General features: G+C 37.4%; 1 long non-coding RNA gene across 1 annotated transcript; it reads left to right on the top strand.

Moving 5' to 3' along the window:
- Positions 1 to 13761: 13761 nt before the first annotated feature.
- Positions 13762 to 21282, top strand: LOC117093822. Its single transcript, XR_004441258.1, has 3 exons — positions 13762 to 13954; positions 17256 to 17260; positions 21272 to 21282. It is a non-coding gene; the product is annotated as an uncharacterized LOC117093822 (long non-coding RNA).
- The last annotated feature ends 2122 nt before the right edge of the window (positions 21283 to 23404 follow it).

The following is a 23404-nucleotide window of genomic DNA, read 5'->3' as shown; positions in this document are numbered from 1 at the left end:
GGCGCGGTGGCTCAAGCCTGTAATCCCAGCACTTTGGGAGGCCGAGGCGGGTGGATCACGAGGTCAGGAGATCGAGACCCTCCTGGCTAACACGGTGAAACCCCGTCTCTACTAAAAATACAAAAAACTAGCCGGGCGCGGTGGCGGGCGCCTGTAGTCCCAGCTACTCGGAGGCTGAGGAGGGAGAATGGCGGGAACGCGGGAGGCGGAGCTTGCAGTGAGCCGAGATTGCGCCACTGCACTCCAGCCTGGGCGACAGAGCGAGACTCCGTCTCAAAAAAAAAAAAATAAATAAAAAATAAATAAATAAAATAAAGTATAAGGTGGGGCCAAGATGGCCAACTAGAAACAGCAGCATGTGGCTCCCATTGGAAAAAAAAAACATAATAAGAGTGTTAATCCTTCACCAGCAACCAACGTATCCAGTTTCTCTCATCAGAACTGACTAGAAGGCTGGCATGACTCAGAGAGAGAAGGAAGAACAGTGTGGTCCTGCAGCCTACCTGAGAGCCACATGGGGCAGGGGAGTCCCCTCCTCCCCCCAGCGAAGGGAGCCGGTGAGTGAGCGTGCTACACAGGAGGGGAAACCGTGTTTTTTTCATGAAACTGTGCAACCCACAGATCAGAAGACCCCACTCGCGAACCCACGCCATCGGGCCTAGCGTTCCAATCGCGGGACATGTCAGCCTCTCTCACCTGGAATCTGCTTAAGCCTGCTGAGTTCTGGGGGCAGGGGCAACCAGCGCCACCCTGTGGTTATCAGTTGTCTAAGCCCTTGTAGCTCCTTGTGGGAGGGGCAGCAGCCAGCACTGGGACTGGCAACTGCCTAACATGCTAAGCTCCCTGGGCAGGAAAAGGGCAACATCCATCTCTATAGCTCTAGGCTGTGCTTTTCCACTGCTGGAGCCAGTGAGACCAGAGGTCTTGGTCCTAAGACTTGTGCCCCAAAGCCCAACACACTGGATGTGGCAGTCTGCGGCCAGAGTGCTTCTTCGGGCCTGCCCCTGACCTATGTGTCCTCATTGGGTGGGGATTCCCTACAGGAACTCCAGTAATTCCAGCCAGAGGCTCAGGGACAGAACCCAGATCTCCCTGGGTCTGAGGCCCTAGGGGGAAGGGGGACCACAGTCTCTGCAGACCAGCAGTTCTAGCCTTTCCTCCTGGTAGTTCTGAGGAATCCAGGCAGCCCAGACAAGTGTGTTTCCCCCCAGCAAGGCACACCCCCTCCACCAAGGGACAAAGTACTTCATTAAATGGGTCCTATTCCCCATGCCACCCAACTGGGTGAGACCCTCTAACAGGACTTATCAGACACCCTATACAGGAGTGATCCTACTGGCATCAGGTTGGTACCCCTAGAGGTCAGAGGTCCCAGAAGAAGGAGCAGGCAACCATCTTTGCTGTTCTCCAGGCCCTTTAAGTGATATCTCCAGGCGTGGGAGAGAATCAGATGAACAGGGCCTGAAGTGAACCCCCAGCAAACTGTAGCAACCCTAAGGAAGAGGGATCTGACCACTGAAAGAAAAACAAACAAGCAGAAAGTAACAACAGCATCGACAACAACAACCAAAAAGCCCCACAAAAAACCCATCCAAGGGTCAGCAGCCTAAAAGACTGAAACTAGACAAACTCATGATGAGAAACAATCAATGAAAAAATGCTGAAAACCCAAAAGGCCAGAGAGCCTCTTCTCCTCCAAATAATCACAATGTCTCTGCATCAGGGGCACAGGACTGGACAGAGGATGAGATGGAAGAATTGACAAAAGTAGGCTTCAGAAGATGGGTAACAAAAAGCTATGCAGAGCTAAAGGAGCATGTTCTAACCCAATGCAAAGAAGCTAAGAACTTGGATAAAAGTTTAGAGGGATTGCTAACTAGAATAATCAGTTTAGAGAAGAACTTAAATGAACTGCTGGTGCTGAAAAACACAGCACGAGAACTTCGTGAAGCATACACAAGTATCAATAGCCGAATCAACCAAGTGGAAAAAAGAACATCAGAGTTTGAAGACCAGCCTGCTGAAATGAGGCATGCAAACAAGTATAGATAGAGAAAAAAGAAAGAAAAGGAATGAACAAAGCCTCCAAGAAATATGAGACTTCATAAAAAGACTGGACCTGCGATTGGTTGGAGTACCAGAAGGAGACGGGGAGAATGGAAACAAGCTGGAAAACACACTTCAGAATATTATCCAGGAGAAGTTCCCCAATCTAGCAAGACAGGCCAGCATGCAATTCAGGAAATACTGACAACACTATTAAGATACTCCATGAGAAGATCAACCACAAGAAACATAATCATCAGATTTTCCAAAATCGAAATGAAGGAAAAACTGTTAAGGACAGGCAGGGAGAAAGGCCATGTCACCTACAAAGGAAAGCCCAGACTAACAGTGGACCTCTCAGCAGAAATTCCACAAGCCAGAAGAGAATGGGGGCCAATAGTCAACATTCTTAAAGAAAATATTTTTAAGCCAGAATTTTATATCCAGCCAAACTAAGCTTCATAAGCAAAGGAGAAATAAAATTCTTTCCAGAAAAGCAAATACTGAGGGATTTTGATACCACCAGGTCTACCCTGCAAGAGCTCCTGAAAGAAGCACTAAATATGGAAAGGAAAAACTGTTACCAGCCACTGCAAAAACACACCAAAATATAAAGATCAATGCCACTGTGAAGAAATTGCATGAACCAATATGCAAAATAACCAAATAACATCATAATGATAGGATCAAATTCACACATAACAATAGTAACCTTAAATGTAGACGGGCTAAGTGTCCCAATTAAAAGACACAGACTGACAAATTGGATAAAGAATCAAGACCCATTGGTGTGCTGTATTTAGTAGACCCATTTCATATGCAAAGACACACATAGGATCAAAATAAAAGGATAGAGAAATATTTACCAAGAAAATGAGAAGAAAAACAAAAGAAAAGAAAAAAAGCAGGGGTTGCAATCCAGTCTCTGAATAACAGACTTTAAACCAACAAAGATCAAAACAACAACAACCAAACACCCCCCACCCCCAAAAAAAACAAGGGCATTACATAATGGTAAAGGTATAAGTAAATGGTAAATTCAACAAGAAGAGCTAACTATTCTAAGTATATATGCACCCAATACAGGAGCACCCAGATTCGTAAAACAAGTTCTTAAAGACCTGCAAAGAGACTTAGTCTCCCACACAATAATAGTGGGAGATTTTAACACCCCATTGTCAGGATTAGATCAACAAGACAGAAAATTAACGAGGATATTCAGAACTTGAACTCTGCTCTGGACCAAGTGAACCTAATAGATGTCTACAGAACTCTCTACACCAAATCAATAGAATACACATTCTTCTCAGTGCCACAGGGCACTTACTCTAAAATTGATCACATAACTGGAAGTAAAACATTCCTCTGCAAAAGCAAAAGAGCTGAAATCATAACAAACAGTCTCTCAGACCACAGTGCAATAAAATTAAAACTCAGGATTAAGAAACTCTCTCAAAACCACACACTTACATGGAAATTGAACAACCTCCTCCTGAATGACTCCTGCATAAATAATGCAGTTAAGGCAGAAATCAAGAAGTTCTTTGAAACCAATCAGAACAAAGATACAATGTACCAGAATCTCTGAGACACAGCTAAAGTGGTTTTAAGAGGGAAATTTATAGCACAAAGTGCCCACATTAGACAGCTAGAAAGATCTCTAATTGACACCCTAACATCACAATTAAAACAGTTAGTCAAGAACAAACCAATCCAAAAGTTAGCAGAAGACAAGAAATAACTAAGATTAGAGAAGAATTGAAGGAGTTAGAGACACAAAAAATCCTCCAAAAAAATCAATGAATCCAGGAGCTGGTTTTTTGAAAAGCAAAACAAAACCACAACACACACACACACAAACAGACCACTAGCTAGACTAATAAAGAAGAAAAGGGACAAGAATCAAATAGACACAATAAAAAGGATAAAGGAGATGTTACCATTGACCCCACAGAAGCAAAAACTACCATCAGAAAATACTATAAACACCTCTATGCAGATAAACTAGAAAATCTAGAAAAAATGGATAAATTCCTAAATGCATACACCCTCCCAAGACTAAACCAGGAAGAATTTGAATTCCTGAATAGACAAATAACAAGTTCTGAAATTGAGGCAGTAATTAATAGCTTACCAACCAAAAAAAGCCCAAGACCAGATGAATTTACAGCTGAATTCTAACAGAAATACAAAGAGGAGTTGGTACCATTCCTTCTGAAACTATTCCAAATAATTGAAAATGAGGGACTGCTCCCTAACTCATTTTATACAGCTAGCATCATCCTGAGAAGAAAACCTTTATAAACCCTGAGATCCTAGCAGGCACAGACACAAGTGGCTGGATGTCGAGAGGAACACACAGGCAGAAGAGCACACCGACAGGCACCAGTAGATGTCAGCAGGCCATCGACTTGCGGAATGATGGGGAGTTTGACCCGGGTGGTCGGAGGAGAGCCCAGCTGCTGGGTGGCCTGACTCCAGGGAAAACCACCTTGCCACTCCACCCTGCTTCTGGCCTCCCCATCCACCTCGCTGAGAGCTACCACCACTCAATAAAAAACCTTGCACCTATCCTCCAAGCCCACATGTGATCCAATTTTTCTGGTACACCAAGGCAAGAACCCGGGATACAGAAAGTCCTCTCTCCTTGCAGTAAGGCAGAGGGTCTAATTAAGCTGATAAACACAACGACTAAACTGAAAGAGCACACTGTAACACACACACACTGGAGCTTCAAAAATGGTAAGCACTCATCGCTAGATGCTGCAGTGGGGTCGGAGCCCCACAATCTGCCTGTCTGCATGCTCCTCCTGCATGCGAGGCACTGAAGAAATTAGCCGCACCCTGATCGCATGCTCTGTGAGAGGGATAAAGGAACTTTGCTGGTTTCAATTATTCCACAATTTACATTCTACTGCTGGTGGGCATTGGGAAATTTCCAGTTTGTGGTTTTTACAAATAGTGATTTTTGAACATTCTTATGTATGTCTTTCAGTGGACCCCTATATACGTATCTATTAGGTTTGTATCTCGAAGTAAAATTATGAGATCATAGGGTATACATATGTTGAGTTTACTAGATTCTGCTAAATTAGTGGAAAAAAGTGGTCATATTAATTTACACCACCACCAGCAATGTATATGAATTTGAGTAGCTCCATATCCTCACTAACATTTGCAATTACATACATTGTTTATTTGCTATTCTAATGGCTATATCTTAGTATAGTTTTAATTTGAATTTCTAATATAAATGACAATAAACTTTTAATATATTAATACTTATTTGTATTTATTTTTCTGAAATTTATTGACTGTCCCTTCAAAATATAGAAAGAGTATAACCATTTATCGTTTCTCCTACTGTCACACGGGAAGAGTCACTGACATTTCTTACTTGGATGTATTAGTCCATTTTCACACTGCTATAAAGAAATAGCTGAGGCTGGATAATTAATAAACAAAGAGGTATAATTGGCTTATTTTTCTGCAGGCTGTACAGAAAGCATGGCAGCATCTGCTTCTGGGGAGGCCTCAGGGAGCTTTAATTCATGCAGAAGGCAAAAATGGAGCAGGAATCATCATGGCAAGAGCAGGACCGAGAGAGAAGGGAGCTGCTGTATACTTTTAAACAACCAAATCTCATGAAAACTCACTATCACTATTGACAGAAACAAGGAGGAAATCTGTCCCCGATGATCCAGTCACCTTCCATCAGGTCCCCCCCTTGAAACATGGGGATTACAATTAGAATGAGATTTGGGTGGGGACACAGAGTCAAGCCATATCAGATAGGGATACAGATTCAAGTCATATCATTGGGCAATTGGAAAGTACTCTTGACTTGATCTCTTTGCTTTCATTATTGCTCTCCTACCATCTAATCTCAACATAACAAACAGAGTAATTTCACTAAATTGTGATTCAGATCATGTGTCACTATACTGCACAGACCCTCCAATGCTGGTTTTATTTACACCTACAGTTCCCTACATGATCTGGACCATATTCATTCACAGACCTAATCACCAGTTGCTCTTCTTCTTGCTTATTCTACTCTAAATCCACTAATCTTTTACTTCTTCAAATATTGCAAGTGTGTTATTGCCTTAAGATATTTCTATTAGCACTTCCTTATAATATTCTTATGAAGTCCTTAAAATATTCTTATGAAACCCTTAAAATATACTTACAACTAACTGCCTCAATGTCTACAAGACTTTGCTCAAATGTCACCTTCTGCACAAAGCTCATAGTGACCATTCTTACTCTGGTACACCTGATATTGTTACTGAAATGCCAGGAGTTTGATCTAGGTCCTGCTCTTTGCCACACAGAAAGCTATTCACGGAGACAATGAGCATTGCCAGGGAAGAAGGCTTTAATCAGGTGCTGCACTTGAGGAGATAGGAAATAATTCTCAAATCCATTTCCCTGACCAACTAAAATTAGGGGGTTTATAACAGGGAAGAAATGTAGCTATCTGTGGGAAACAGGAATGTTGAAGGGATAAAGAAGAGGAGTTTTTCAATAGGAAGCAGGTGGTTGGTTGGGCAATCATGACAGGTGAGGAGTCCTGCATCTCATTGTCCAAATGGAGTGATCTGGCAAGATTCACTTCCTTGATACTATCTGGGAGGACTGATGGTTGGTTTCCCGAGAGAAGAACTCAGGTAAGATAAATATAACTTTATCAGGTTTTAAGACTGGGAGAGTCAGTTTCTACGTTTATTCAGATGAAGCCACAAACATCAGTTCTATGAGAAAACTGCGTGGGTTTCAGTCTCCCCCTTTCAATTTATCATTTCATCAACCATGGGGAATGTGGTCATCAATCTTTCTGGCTGCTACATGTTGAGGACAGACATTGTCGGCAGGTTCCTACCAGGGGTGACTGCATGGCCACCCAGGAATCAAATATTAAACACTATGGGTTTCTTCTGAAACAATCTTTTTCTCTTCAGTCCCCCACTTGCACCAAGGACAAATCACAGCAGTACCAACCTACCTGCAAAATAAGCTTCAGTCCCACTGTACTTGGTCTGACTACTCATACAGAGTACAGCAAGAATCATTGTCCAACAGGGCTCTCCTAAATGGACTTTGCTGGACTCTCTCACTAGGAATCTCAGACTTGACTTCCAAAGGCCTCTTGAGCCCAGCCAAGGATCCATCTGCACTTAAAAATACGTGTAAGAATTGGGTGAACCCCTCTCTTCTTGAGGACCCAAAACAACTTGAGGTTTCTAGGTCTGTCAGAAAGTGACACTCTCTACTTTCCATTGGTCAGGAACCCTATGGAAAGGAACTTCATAGATAAACTATAAGGCCAGTTTTTCTAAGGGATTCTCATTGACAAATGAAGACATGACTTTATCTTCCTCTCCTTTCCATGCCCTCTTTTTCAACTTTAGCTTTTTTTTTTTTTTTTCTTTTTTGAGATGGAGTCTTGCTCTTGTTGCCCAGGCTGGAATGCAATGATGTGATCTCAGCTCACCGCAACCTCTACTTCCTGGAATCAAGCAATTCTCCTGCCTCAGCCTCCCGAGTAGGTAGGATTACAGGCATGTGCCACCATGCCTTGCTAATTTTGTATTTTTAGTAGAGATGGGGTTTCTCCATGTTGGTCAGGCTGGGCTTGAACTTCTGACCTCAGGTGATCCACCCCTCAGCCTCCCAAAGTGCTGGGATTGCAGGCGTGAGCCACTGTCCCGGTCTCAACTTCAGCATTTTTTAAACAAGGATTTATTTTTCATATTTGATATTTAACAGATTTAACAAGATCAATTATGTGATACCAAATTTTGGTAAATAGGCCCTGTTAATTCTTCTATTTCTTGAAATTTCTTTTGTTTCATTATTTTGCTTTTTTTGTGGAATTCTATAATGCATAGTTCAAATCTCCTTTGTTTATTTTTGATATTTATCATTTTCTCTATAATCTTGTCAGACATTTATCTCCATTTTATTGTGTTCAGTTTTTCATTCCTGTCTTTAGTATCTATTTTCACTTCTATTTATTCTTGAGCTGCTTCTGTTTTTTCTTTATTCCTTCTATAATTCTCAAAATTGCTTCTCTGAACTCATATCTCTGCCTATAGTCTTGTTTAATAACATTTTTCATTAATAATTAAAAATCCAATATATGATCATATTTGAGTATAATTTTGATTTGTTCATAATACCATCTTTCTGGTGGGTGATTGTAATCTGCAGTTTATTTTTCCTGCTCTTCACTTTTGTTTTTGGTTGTGATTTTTTTTCTCCCCAACTAGTTCTTTGCAGCAGATTTATGTTGGCAGGATACCAAGGCCATATTTTGGGTCAGCAGAAATTTTTATTTGGATTGAGTGAAATATTTTAGCCTTCACCTTTAGCATGCTAGTGGATCCAGGTAGCTGTAAGATTGCTCACAATGTAGACTTTCTTTCCTATTTTGGTACTTAGAATCAAACAAAAGTTTAAAAAAGTATTCATTGTTAGGCCAAGACATTCTATTCTTTGTTGTAAATATGTTATTTTGATTCTTCCCTTAAGGACATTTCCTTCATCATGGAGAGGTTCCCTTTGCAGTTTTTCTGAGATCTGTAGCCAGTGGTATTCTGCACCTCCTTTTTATTGTGGTAAAGTATATATAATATAAAATATACCACTTCAATAATTTTGAGTGTACAATTCAGTGGTATTAAGTACATTCATAATGTTGTGCAACCATCATCACTATCTATTTCCAGAACATTTTCATTACCCAAAACATAAATTTTGTACCCATTAAACAATAACTCTCCACTCCCCTGGGTAAACTCTATTCTACTTTCTTTCTCTATAAATTTGCCTACTTTAGATACCTCATATACATGAAATCATACAATATTTTTCCTTCTGTGTCTGGCTAATTTCACTTAGCACAATCTTTTCAAAGTTTATCTGTGTTGTAGCATGACAACAAAATTGTTACGGCAGAATGGTATATTGTTATATGTATACACCACAGTTTCTTTATCCATTAAAGTGTTGATGGAAAACAGTTATTACTACCTTTTGGGTATTGTGAGTAAAGCTGCTCTATATCTTGGTGCACAAGTGTCTGTTTGAGTCCTTGTTTTCAGTTCTTATGGGTATATAAGTAGGAGAGAAATTGCTGGTTTGACATTCTCTTTTTACTCCTACTTCAGCTTTCTTGGTGTTTATTACTTGCAGCCACACTTCTAGATATTTTGCATATTGTAGCCATAGACAGCCCATAGTTATAGTAAAGAGTGTTTATGATTCTAGTTTTGTTATTCTTGCTGACTGTGGTGGTATCTGAGAAAAAAAAGTGGGATAATGTGAACTTTATTCTACCACTTTGAACCAGAAATATTTAACAAATTTTTACAGTCAAAAAAGTGTCCAGTAATGCTTATAATATCATAACTGCTAAACTGAAGTTTCTTTCTTCTATATAAACAAGAATAATGAAGTTTAATATTTAAGGGAAAAAAAATAAATAACCATTTAGCACCTTCTCTACTCTGGGCTGGTTGCTTCATGCCTTAAAATTATATTATTGTAACCTAATTTAATTATTAGAGTAAGCCATGGTAAGGTGATTATTATTACTCTTATTTTATAGATAACAATCTGAGACATGCAGCTTGTGTAATTTTTCAAAGTCATAGATACAACATGCTAGAAAATTGGGAGGTATACCCAGATGTTTCTGACTGTAATCCATATACTTTACTCTATAAAAAAATTTTGCCCACTGCAATGACTAAATTAGTTTTCAGTAAAATCAAATATCTCAACTCATAGCACCAAAATTATGAATATAGACATTAAAAAATTAGAGACTTTTATGTGTGTTTAATCCATGTGGTCCAATTTAGTATGTATCCAAAAGCTACTGATTAAGAGAAGGAAAAAGTTTTTGCTTTGCCATTGCATGGTTATATGTCATCTCAAGAGACTAAACTTCTGCTTAAAATAAGAAAAACATAGTCTTCCCAATTACATGGCAAAAAAAGATACCTCAAGTTGCCAATTTTAATGGATCTTTTCTTATGGACATCACAGCAAAATGCTGAATACTGACTAATGTCTATAGTAAAGACTAGCAATGCACACATCTGTGCACCTTTGCTGTGAAAATTATGCTCTTCTGGGCTTAAATAAGATCTTATCACTTTCTCTTGATGAAGGCCATTAATTAGTATGACTAAGTGAAAATATGCTCTCAGCTTCAAAATTACATTTAAATGTTATGTACTTTGCATTCCACAATAAATACTCTTAACTCAGTGAAATTTATGATTTTTAGAGTCAAGTTATAAGTCGCTAATATTTACATAAAAATAATAAATATTTTACTTTAAAATATTTTCATTTTTTAAAGTTATACATTAAATGTATATGTTCAGATTTCAGTTTGTTTTGATCTTAAGAAATATATTGTTATTTATATAATGGTTTGTTCCAGAAATGACTTAAAACAACATGTAAAAGAGTACGTCAAATAAAATAAGGTGATACAAGTTAAGAGTATAGGAAACCAAAGTAAAAAAAAAAAAAAAAAAAGAAATATATACGTGTGTGTGTGTGTGTGTGTGTGTGCATTTTGTAGATATTGGTATGGTGAAGTGTTTTCCCAAGAATATAACCAAAGATATAAACATAAAGAAACATTCTTGTGAGTTTTAATATACTCTAGAAACAACTTTCAACTACATATGAGATAGTATCAAAATAAGTTGAAAAAACTACAACATATCATAAATCAAACTGTTAAATACCTAAAGAAAAGCATAAACATTTAAATAAGGCAGTTTCAGAAATTCCTAGATAGCTGGCCCAATTGCCAGCTCTCGGTAGCCTAATCAAATCTCAATTAACAATACAATTTTTCACAGCAGAGATGGATAAAGACTCAATTTTTTTAAAAGCTACATTATATGAAGGCAAGAAAATACACAAAAAGAAAGAAAACAAAAATGGAAGTATACTTCGATAAAATATTTCTTAAGGGAAAGTTTGAATTGTGCATGTGCACTAAATTAAAAAAAAAGATGTCCGAAAATAATTCCAGTTGATAAATTAATTATAATACCTTCAGAGTATAAGCTATTATATAACCACTAAATTGCTTTTGCCAAACAGGATTTAAAGATATAGGAAGGCATTTATGATGCACTGATAAGTAAATATTTAGCTAAAATGCAGTGCAGTTCAATTAAAAAATCTATGTCATTATCTTTTTCTTTCTAAACATTCTGAATATACAGTATATTCTTATTTGAAAATTGTTTGAAGCTATATCTGGCCAATTTATTTTCATACCTGATTCTTTGTTGATATTACTGTTATAAATTTTTTTACATTATTATTTATTAAGCAAAAACAACACCATGTCACAAAACACGGTCTATAGAGTGATCTCTTTCTTTTGTCAACAAAAATATTTATTGTGAATCTATTAGTTGCTGATAAATATTCTAGATAATTAAATATTTCATATCTGGCCAAACTAAGCTGCATGAACAAAAGAGAAATAAGATCCTTTTCAGACAAGCAAATGCCAAGGGAATTTGTTACTACCAGACCTGCCTTACAAGAGCTCCTGAAGTAAGCACTAAATATGGAAAGGAAAGAGCATTACCAGCCACTACAGAAACACACTGAAGTACACAGACCACAGACACTACAACACCATCACATAAATAAGTCTGCAAAATAAGCAGCTAACACCATGACGACAAGATTAAATTTATACCTATAAATATTAACCTTAAATGTAAATGGACTAAACGCTTCAATAAGAGCACACACAGTGGCAAATTTGATAAAGAACCAAGATCCATTCATATGCTGTCTTCAAGAGGCCCATCTCACATGTAATGACTCACATAGGCTCAGAATAAAGGGATGGAGGAAAATCTACCAACCAAATGGAAAACAGAAAAAAACAGGGATTGCAATCCTAATTTCTGACAGAACAGACTTTAAACCAACAAATATCAAAAAAAAAAAAAAAATGGCATTACATAATGGTAAAGGGTTCAATTCAACCAGAAGATCTAACCATCCGAAATATATATGTATATATGCACCCAACACAGGAGCACTCATATTCATAGAGCAAGCTCTTAGAGACCTTCAAAGAGACTTAGACTTCCACACAATAATAGTGAGAGACTTTAACACCCAACTGACAATATTAGGGAGATCACTGAGACAGAAAATTAACAAAGATATTCAGGACCTGAACTCAGCACTGGATCAAATGAACCTGATAGATATCTACAGAACTCTCCACTGCCCCAATCCCTCAGCCCCCCAAAAAACGATATACATTCTTCTAATCACCACAGGGCACTTACTCTAAAATCAATCACATAATTGGCAATAAAATATTCCTCAGCAAATGCAAAAGAACTAAAATCATAACAGTCTCTCAGACCACAGTGCAATTATATTAGAAGTCAAGTCTACGAAATTCACTCAAAACCACACAATTACATAGAAATTGAAAAACCTGTTCCTGAATGACTTTTAGGAATTAAGGCAGTAATCAAAAAGTTTTTTGAAATGAATGAGAACAAAGATAAAAGATACCAGAATCTCTGGGTCACAGGTAAGCTCCAGTGTTAAGAGGGAAATTTATAGCACTAAATGCCCACATCAAAAAGCTAGAAAGATCATAAGTTAACAACCTAACATGACAACTAAAAAAACTAGAGAACCAAGCACAAACAAATCCCAGAATCTCTGGGACACAGGTAAGCTCCAGTGTTAAGAGGGAAATTTATAGCACTAAATGCCCACATCAAAAAGCTAGAAAGATCTCAAGCTAACAACCTAACATCACAACTGAAAGAACTAGAGAACCAAGAGCAAACAAATCCCAAAACTAGAAGAAGACAAGAAATAACCAAAATCAGAGCTGAAATGGAGAAGATAAAGACATGAAAAACCATTCAAAAGATCAATGAATCCAGGCGCTGGTATTTGAGAAAAATAATAAAATATACCACTAGCTAGAATAATAAAGAAGAAAAGAGAGAAGATTCAGGTAGACACAATGATAAATGACAAATGGGATTTTACCACTGATCCTGCAGAAATACAAACAACCATCAGAGAATATTATGAATACCTCTATGCACATAAACTAGAAAATCTAGAAGAAATGGATAAATTTATGACATATACATCCTCCTAAGACTGAACCAGAAAGAAACTGAATCCCTGAACAAACCAATAATAAATTCTGAAATTGAGGCAGTAATAAATAGCCTACCAACCAAAAAAAGCCCAGGACCAGACGGATTCACAGCTGAATTCTACCAGATGTACAAAGAAGAGCTGGTACCATTCCTGCTGAAACTCTTCCAACAAATTGAGGAGGAGGGACTCCTCCCCAACTCATCCTATGAGGCCAGCATCATCCTGATACCAAAACTTGGCAGAGATACAACAAAAAAGGAAACTTCAGACCAGTATTTTTAATGAAGGTTGATGCAAAAATCCTCAACATAATACTGGCAAACTGAATCCAGCAGCACATCAAAAAGCTTATCCACCACGATCAAGTAGGTTTCATACTGGTATACAATATAATATCTGGTTCAACATACGCAAATCAATGAAAGCGATTCATCACAGAAACAGAACTAAAGACAAAACCCACGTGATTATCTCAAAGATGCAGAAAAGCCTTTCAATAAATTCAACATCCTTCCTGTTAAAAACTCTCAATAAACTAGGTATTGAAGGAACGTATCTCAAAATAATAGGAGCCATCTATGACTAACCCACAGCCAACACTATACTGAATGGGCAAAAGCTGGAAGCATTTCCCTTGAAAACTGGCACAAGACAAGGATGCCCTCTCTCACCACTTCTATTCAACATAGTATTGGAAGTTCTGGTCAGAGTAATCAGACCAGAGGAAAGAAGTAAAGAGCATCCAAATAAGAAGAAAGTCAAACTGTCCTTTTTTGCAGATGACATGATCCTATACCTATAACAGAACTCCATAGCCTCAGCCCCAAAGCTTCTTAAGCTGATAAACAACTTCAGCAAAGTCTCAGGATACAAAATCACTGTAGAAAATTCTAAAGTTTTCTACATTGAACATGTACTGCATTAGTAACCAGAAAAATTATTTACAAGAAATAAACTGATTGAAAAATAAAATAAAAAAAGAATAGAGATATAAGTCGTTGCCAGAAACTAGGTAAAACATTTAGCTCACAGTCACCTAAACACTTGATCTGAACTCTTAGAAGCTAGCAATCATAGTATTAAGGCCAGACCTTATGGCTGCTTTAAAAAAAAAAAAGCCAAAAATAGCATTCTGACATTAAAAATATATATACTTGGAAATATCCTCTTGAGGATATTTCTTGACTAAAGAATATTTAATGGTGCATGACATTGTCCTTTTCCTTGGCTAACTCTGACACATCCTTCAAATCAGTGGTTGGGATATTACTTTCCATAGTATGTCCTTCTTTAGCCACCAGCTTGCTTTCCACAGTACTCTGTGGCTCCCAGAGTACTGTATGTGGCTCCCACCACAGCATTTATCTCTCTGAGTTATAATTAGCTGGACACTTTTCCAGGCTTCATCAGTGCTGAGACTATCTCTGTTTTGCTTACTGTTGTATTTTTCCTCAGTCTAATGGTTAGCACATAATAGGTGCTCAATAATTCATTTAACTAAACTGAATTTCACAAGACTATCTCTTACTACTGTCAGTGTAGGCTGAAGTTATCATCACATCAAAAGACAATCCAGAAGAAGCAACTCAGGAGGGTTTGTAGCCTTTAATATATAATCTGTATGTTTAGCTCTTCACTGACCTAGCTTGATATTTTGGAATATCTGGAAAAGTGAATGGGTAGTTTGCTTTGCATGTATTTTTTGTATATTGTATCTCTCAAATGAACTTTGACAAAATTACATTATAGTTATCTCAAATTTGTTTAGTCATATAAAAGGTACTGGTAAATAGGCATTTTATGCTGTCAATTGTTTAAAGACCCATGCACCTAAACAGATCATGGGAGACAGGAATAAACATCCATTCTGATGGTTGTCTGAAAAATCATCAGTAGGATCAATTCCTTTTTTTAGAAAGATATTTTGATTTCATTGTTGTACATAAGTAAATAGACAATTAAACCTAATTATATTCCTTATGGCACTGCCACAATAGTTTTATGCTTAAAATGAAAGTTAAGGAAGTCAAACTCACAGCTGTTCATGACGTAATTAGACATGTGCTCCAGAGCTGGTTTTTTTTTTAAGGTCACTCAATTTATGTCATTGCTCTTTATAAAACAGTTGAAACTTTGAAATTGTCTACAAAACATTACTTATAAAATACTTGATTTTAGCTTTGATTTTTGCCCATAATTATGTAGTCAAATGCTCTAGTTTTAACTTTATCATGTGTAGTGCTTGTTAGACTTGAATCAAAATCAATATTAACATTCTAATTTTAACATTAACTGGATGATAAATCTAGTTAAATAAATCCCCAACCAGCCAGACAGAGACATTAACCCACACTTGAACTGTTAAGATTTGACCGGTAGCAACTCAAATGACAACAATAGTGTAGATATTTCAGATTTTCATTAAAAACCCCAGATAGTGAGGACAATAATTAGAAGTCCTACCTGTAATCAATATGTATTAAAATGTATGTTTGCCATTTTACCAATTTCCATTTGTTTAACCTTTATATAAACATATAGTATATCTTTTATGTAATTAAAATAGGACAATTGGTTCTTTAAGTGTTAACTTTAGTATAACAAAAATCATTTTAATTTACTGATACATTTAAGTATTTTCTACAAGAATTATTGGCTTTAAGCATCACCACACAATTCACTATGGTTGATTACTGAATTATTATTATCTGTTAGGTGATAATGTTTATACACTGGAAAGGACTTTTAAAATTTAGAATAAATATAATTTTAAATCAACAAATCAATCATTTTGAGGAATACAAAGTATTGCTCTGCCATTTTTTTCACCTTTAAGATTCTTATTTTCATAATTTTTAGGAAGTATATTTTGGTAACAGACAAACTGTTAAAATTCATCTTTACATGAGAGTGAGGTACATTTTTAAAAGTTTGCATAAATGGCAGCCACTGCCTAATTTTTACCCCAGAATTTTCAAATGTCTGAATATAATTTGTGATAAATTTCATATCACCTCTGAGAAAGCATTGAATAAATCATTTTTAACTAAAGGCCAAATATAATGTGTTAGTCTCCAAGATGCAAACACTAAATTCTATGCACAGCAGCTTCTGGATCATCTCCAGCAATCTGAATTCATTTAGCTTAAAAAACAGTTTCCTGTATTTCTAACCACAGCTTTTCATAATGAAAACTGCCATATTCTTCACATAATTACATCTAAACACATCACTAACCCTCCAACAATTGTTTCCATGCTGTTTCTTTTACATTTTTGCTGTTGAAACCCATAACTTAACTCTGAAATTTTCTTTATGCTCTGACATTTAAAAAGCAACATACTATGCTATATTTACCACTCTCTAGAAACCTCTCTGAGTTTATGAATTCCCTGCATTTCTTTCTTCTCAACTTGTTCCAGAGTTACCTTCAGTTTTCTGTGCTAATGAGTCTATGCCTAGAAAATCCCATTATTTTCTTGTCTTTCTTATAACTTTTTCTATCCATAATAGTTTCTATCTTTTTTCATTGATCAGTTCCTCTTCTTGCTGGTTTAATCCCTGAAAACAACTTTCCCCATTATAGAATTTTTATTCTCTTCTTCCATATGCTTAAGACCTAGAGGAGAAGTAACTGACCTCAACTATTCTTTATACTGCATCTCTTCGTATAGTCATTTGTTCACTGAATGAGCACCTACATAGGTAGTGGCTAAAGATGAATACAGTAGGTTGGGTGTGGTGGCTCACGTCTGTAATCCCAGCACTTTGGGAGGCCAAGGAGGGTGGATCACTTGAGGTCAGGAGTTCAAGATCAGCCTGGCCAACATGATGAAATCCTGTCTCTACCAAAAAATACAAAAAATTAGTTGGGCGTGGTGGCAGGTGCCTGTAATCACAACTACTCAGGAGACTGAGGAAGGAGAATCGTGTGAATCTGGAAGGTGGAGGTTGCAGTGAGCCCAGATTGTGCCACTGCACTACAGCCTGGGCAACAGAGCAAGACTCCGTCTAAAAAAAAAAAAGAAAGAAAGAAAGAGGATGAATAAAACATAGTATCTTCCCACACTGGGGGCTGGTTTAGTAAAGAAAAACAGTTGTAAGTAAATAAGTGCAGCAATATGGATCTCAATCAAATTAATGAGTTAAATCGTCTACATGTATTTCATTGAGGACTGATATGAGGCACGCACTGTGCTAAGCCCTGAGACATAGTAGAAAACAAGCATGGTGCTCTCTCTTGTGGAATTTATATTTCAATGAGGAGCTAGAAGTTCGATGTAGTCACTTAAATAGCATTTGAGAAACTCTTCATTTATCACTTCCGTTTCTTTAGTCCTATAACAACATTCTCATGCTTCATGTTCTGAAGATAAATATGGCATTAAATAGAATGCTTTGACCTATATTTTATGTATATCAGTCTTCTGGTAATGGACTTAAAGCACAATGATCATCACTCCTGGCTGTTATTTGTCACAGCTGCATCTATGACCTGGGGTGGGTCACTGGGACGTGTCCAGCCACAAGGCTATTTGGAACTGTGATTTATCTTCATTTTACATGGTAATATTTCATCTCACGAATATCCCCAGATTGATGAAGCTTACAGGGATTTTTTTCCCTTTGCTTATAAATATCTAAGCACTTGACATATTGAAAAGAATTTCTATAATCAATAGATACCATGATTTGCCAAAGAAAATCAAGTATAGTGAGAAGTCTGGTTTCCTAGAGAAAAAAAATCCCAATGGCTTCAAGCAACAATGCTTCATAAAAAATTCTGTTTAGCTTTGAAGTAAAATCAGCCAATGAATCATAAATTAAACAATTTCATATGCATTGTCTCCTTCAATTTTTATATCAACTCTTTAGGAAAAGTAGGGCAGTTGCTATAAACTGCACACTATAGGGAATAATTAGAATGACTAAAAATCATTGTCAGTAAAAGTCCTTTGTGTCCCAAGGCGGGGGCCCTTCTACTACATTAGGAGAGAAAAGTAAGAATGTATCTGGAGAATGGAGAATGTCTGATTTGTGTCAGGATCCATGCTAATGAGTTATTCATATTATTCTGTTTCACTTCATAGAAGAAATAATAGAAATGCAAAATAACTGTGAAGCTGATATCCAAAGGAATCATGTAGAATAAGAATATAGGAATTCTCAAAGCAGTTCCAAGTAGTAAGTCTATTTGGTCCTGTATTTATATTTGATCATGGCACTTAGAGTCTTGCTCTCAGTGAATGAGCCTCAAAAGTTTTATCTCCCACTGCAGTGATGACAATGAACAAGAACATGTAGAAGATGCTAGACAGGCAAGAAGACCTAGGTTCTGGCTCCAGCTTCCCTACACACACACACACACACACACACACACACACATCACACACATTACTAGGCTTGTAAATTTGAATAACTCGAGCTTCTCTAAACCTCAGTTCTTAAGTCATATTCTCTATAACATTGTTATTATTTTTTACACTACTGGTAATGTTACTAGTAATATTGTATTGACATTAGTTATAAGAAGCCTAAAGTCACTGACTCATTGGGTACACTGACTTCTAATAGTAGGTAGGCTGGCCATGGCTAGAGAGAGGTTTGCTTAGGGGTGAAAAATAGTCTACAGTTAAAAAAAGAACACTTGCTTATTTTGCTTCCCAACCTGTGCCCCTTTGAAGACATACAGGCATTATCTGATCCTGATGAAGCAGTGGTGGCAGAGAACGAATTCCCGGTGCCAACTTGTGTTGCTGGCTCTGCAATTCATGTAATTATATGCATGGTTTTCCTCTTTGTTAGCAATAAAGCTAATGAGTAGGCTGGCTGATCCATGGGCATTTCAGCAGCACTCTAGGACTGCTGTCCCACTTTACTGCTGCAGTTTTCTGTTTAAACATCGCACCAGCTACATTACCAAGATGCACTGAGGAAATGATTGATAGAGTTGATGAAAAGCCTTTTAAATAAATATCATATCAAACAACTCTATTAATTCAGCATAAAAGTATAAGATGCTTTGACTTTATAACACTTGCTGATCAGAAGCTCACCATTGTTTTCCATGTGGAATTTTAAATTGACACTGGTCTCGTTGTCAGTGACACCCCACAAAATTTCTTTTTTTGAGATGAAAAGATCACATTGAGTGGTGAGCAGACGTGACTGTGGGCCCTTTATCAGGCAGAGCCCTGTAGATATTTGGAGCCTTAGTACACATGCAACATCTTTCATTATTCCTTGTATTTGTAACATTTTTTCCTTTTCTATATTTTGCTTTCACGTGTGTCCTTGATGGGAGAACAAGAGTATATTTTGTCAAAGGATGAAGTAGAGTTGTAACATTCTTTACACAGCAGAAAAATCAAATAAGTAAAAATTCTCTTTTTTAGTATTGTGCCTAACTATGCTCACAGGAATGTTAATTACCTGAGAAATACCGCCAGAAATAGAGATACAGGCATTAGACTTTGAAAAGGAACCTAGAGTCACATACATATTTGTTAATGGAAAGAAGAAGAAAAATGCTTTCTGAAGGGATTGCTGAACTTTTATAAGTGTTTTTGAGACAGGTTGGATGTAAAAGATTGATATCCACTGGGTACATTTGTCTCAGTTCTCGTTCAAAACAGCAGTTTTTGGGATGAATGACACCAGCCTAAGATATTACATAATGTGATATCCTAAAAATAAAATGTCTGAACATCAAATTTCCTCAGTGTCCTGAGGTTCACAAGATGAGTAGGGGAAAAAAAAAAGGCTCTGAAATAGGGCACAGGATTGAGAACTGTGGAAAGAAAGTTAAAGCATATAAAACAAGGGCAGGGAAGCTTAGATAGCACTTCTGTCTGCTTATTTTATCTTCTCTCCTGCTGGAAGTAGAGTACCAATTAACTAACCAATCTGTTTCCTCTTTGGTCTCATAATGTAGTTATCTTAAGTGTTTATTTAAAATATTTATTTTCTTACATTTTGTATTTTATCTCTGTATAATTTTGCAAACTCACAAGGGGATTGTAGTTTCACATTCCATTGAGAAAAGATTCTGAAGTCAGACATCTGTATCTACCAGTTTCTCATTAGTCCAATAAGCTAGGGCTACATAGGTTTAAACTAGGATGTGAACTCATTCTGACTCCTTTCATTCCAGCTGGCTGTGCAATGCCAACTCCATCCTATGTCCTCCATATCCTTACCTCAATTATCCTTCTCATTTATACATCTCAGATATATCAATCTCAGATCCTGTGATACTGTGTATTGTAATTCCTGTCTTTTGTATACCAACTGGGTTTAATAAGTATGAAAAAGAGGAAGTAATCTTTCTAGTACACCCCAGACAGCAAAAATAACTTGTGATCTTTTTCTTTTCTTTTGCTCAAGTTAGCTGCTTCTTCAAGAATTGCTTCAGGATACTGTTTCAATAGTAGCCATCATTGCAGGATACAAGTTCTGTTTATGTCCTAGAAAAAAAATGTTGCATTTTTTGGGTTTTTTTTTTTTTTTTTTTTAATGATGCTGTCTCCCCGTACCACTAATTCTGAATATCTGTAAGTTATCCCTGCTGTAGGTGATGGGGGAGGAAAGGACATGAGTAAGGGTACATTTTTCTCCTGTCATTTTCTCTTTTGCTTCTCTAATGTCCTTACAGGTATCAGTCTAGGACATCTGAAGGCTGATGTCTTGTTTACAGAGCTTCCAAATAGATCTCTCCTGTTATTCTCTCTTATATCGGCCTTCTATTTTCCTACATAGCATTTATCATAATTTGTAAAACTTTTTATTGGAAATGGAATGAAGAGACAACTCTTTCTTAGAGAGTAATTCTAAATAATAAGTGTAGACACTCCTCCCTCCAGAGAGCAAAGCTAAATTTTCCTCCCTTTAAGTGTGGGCTGGACTCAGTGATTCCTTCGTAATAAATTGTGTATGAAAGTCTGGGCACTGTGGCTTACACCCGTAATCCCAGCACTTTGGGAGACCTGGCAGGTGGATCACCTGAGGTCAGGAGTTTGAGACCAATCTGGCCAACATGGTGAAGCCCTCTTTCTACTAAAAATACAAAAAATATATGGGCGAGGTGGTGTGCGCCTGTGGTCACAGCTACTCGAGAGGCTGAGGCATGAGAATCGCTTGAACCCAGAAGGCAGAGGTTGCACTGAGCCAAGATCATGCCGTTGTACTCCAGCCTGGGTGACAGAGCAAGACTCCATTTAAAAAAATGGTGTATGAAAAAGTTAAAATAATAACTTAACAGCTCCAGTGATAAGTCATGTTACCAGCATGTACTCCTAATGTGATAACAGGAAATAACACTTCACCTATGTGGTACTTTTCCTTTAAACCCATAACCTCATTCTAATCATGAGAAAAACATCAGACAAACCCAAATTGGGGAACATTCTACAAAACACCTTACTGGTTCTTTTCCCAATGTATCAAAGTCATAAAAAGTTAGGGAAAACTGAGAAACAGATGGAAGGAGCCTAAGGAGGCATGACAATTAAATGCAATGTGGTATCCTAGATTGGATTTTGAAGACAGGACATTTACCAGTGTTAATGCCTTAGTTTTGACGAATGTCCCATGATTATGTAAGAAGTCAACATTAGGGGAAACAGGGTGAAGACTGTTGGGAACTCTCTGTACTGTCTCCTCATCTTTTCTGAAAATCTAAAATTATTTCAGAATAAAAAGCTTTTTAAAAGAGCGAGCATATTTATTGGGTGTAGATTTGTGTAATATCTGCTTCTGTCATAACACTCTAAGTCTCAGAGGTCAATGAGCAAGACTACATACCTCTTTATTTCTGGGGCCTAGAATCAAAAGAACTCCTGGTAAGAGCTCAGGAAACATTTGTTAACTCAGTGAGTATAACTGCATGCTGAAGACTTGGCCACTGCCTACTGTCGGCTGATTCTAACAGAATTTATAACCACACTGGGGTGAACTCAAGACACCAAGGTATGATGTGAGGCCTAACTAAGATATTTTCTCATGGGAAATAAAATATTTTCTTACAGTTTCCACTGGCTACATTCTTTTATTTCCACTTCTAAGGCAAATTTCCTCTGACATGGATTACTCCAACTACTAAAAGTGAGATCTGACAAGTAAATCAGCCATTTAGAGTCTTAGAATTGCAGACCTGGGAATATACTCAAATGATAGGGATGACTTCTTTTTTTAAGGAGTGAATTCTTATTTTTAAACAAAATCATAAGTGAAATGTTTGAAAGAGACAAAAGCACACCTGTTCTATTTTCCTTGAAGTCCCACTCATGTAGATTTCCCCTTGTCCTCATGGACCTTCAAGAGGAAGCCAAGCCTAGGGAACTGCAGAATCCAGCTTGAATCACAGAGCCATCTTTTCATTTGCCTAACAAGAGACACCAAAGCTCTGAGAGGTGAAGTGATTTGGCCAGATGTCTGTTATAGAATTTTTGACAAGATCAGGAGAAGAGCCAACATTGCTTGAGGACGTTTCCTATTGAGTTTGGTGTGGTTTGCTCAGATGCCAATTATGCATGTTTCCATTCCATTGAAATTCTAATTTATCTTTCCTAAAACAAAGGCATATTTTGACTTTATAAAAAATAAAAATAATAGTCTCCATTTCTGCCGAGACCAGCTTGGCTGGGGAGACCCTAACCCAGAGGCGCTAGAGAAATTAAAGACACACACACAGAAATATAGAGGTGTTGTAATGCTCAGACCCGCGATGACCCGAAAGCAACCACCAGAGTCCAGAGACAAAGCCAAGCGGCAGGGATCGCTTTCTTCGAGTTCGAACTCGGTTCCCTCCAGCTAGGTATCAGATCCTAGGGAGAGACCCCGAGCTCGGTGTTCAGCCGTCTTTTATAGTCAGACACAAACAAGTTACAGCAAGTTACAGAGTCACTGGGGATTTTTACAGTTGTAGGTTTACAATTGGCTGACATTTAAAGTTAAACATTAGTCAGTTGTTCATTGGTTCCCGCCCCTTTGACCAAACCACAAACGGCCACTTGCCCTGCTAGGGGCTTTCCAGATAACCTTGTTGTTTTAGCATTAAGGGGAGTTTCCTGACTTTTCTGACCTCTGATATTCAGTATTTTTCCACTCCTCAGTGTGAAGTGGGAAATCAGGAGTCTCACAGCCTTCAGAGCTG

Source organism: Trachypithecus francoisi, unplaced genomic scaffold (genome assembly GCF_009764315.1).
Source record: "Trachypithecus francoisi isolate TF-2019V2 unplaced genomic scaffold, Tfra_2.0 Lachesis_group12, whole genome shotgun sequence".
NCBI lineage: Eukaryota > Metazoa > Chordata > Mammalia > Primates > Cercopithecidae > Trachypithecus > Trachypithecus francoisi.
The sequence above is the reverse complement of the archived record's forward strand: the minus strand, read 5'-3'. Positions and strand labels throughout refer to the sequence as shown.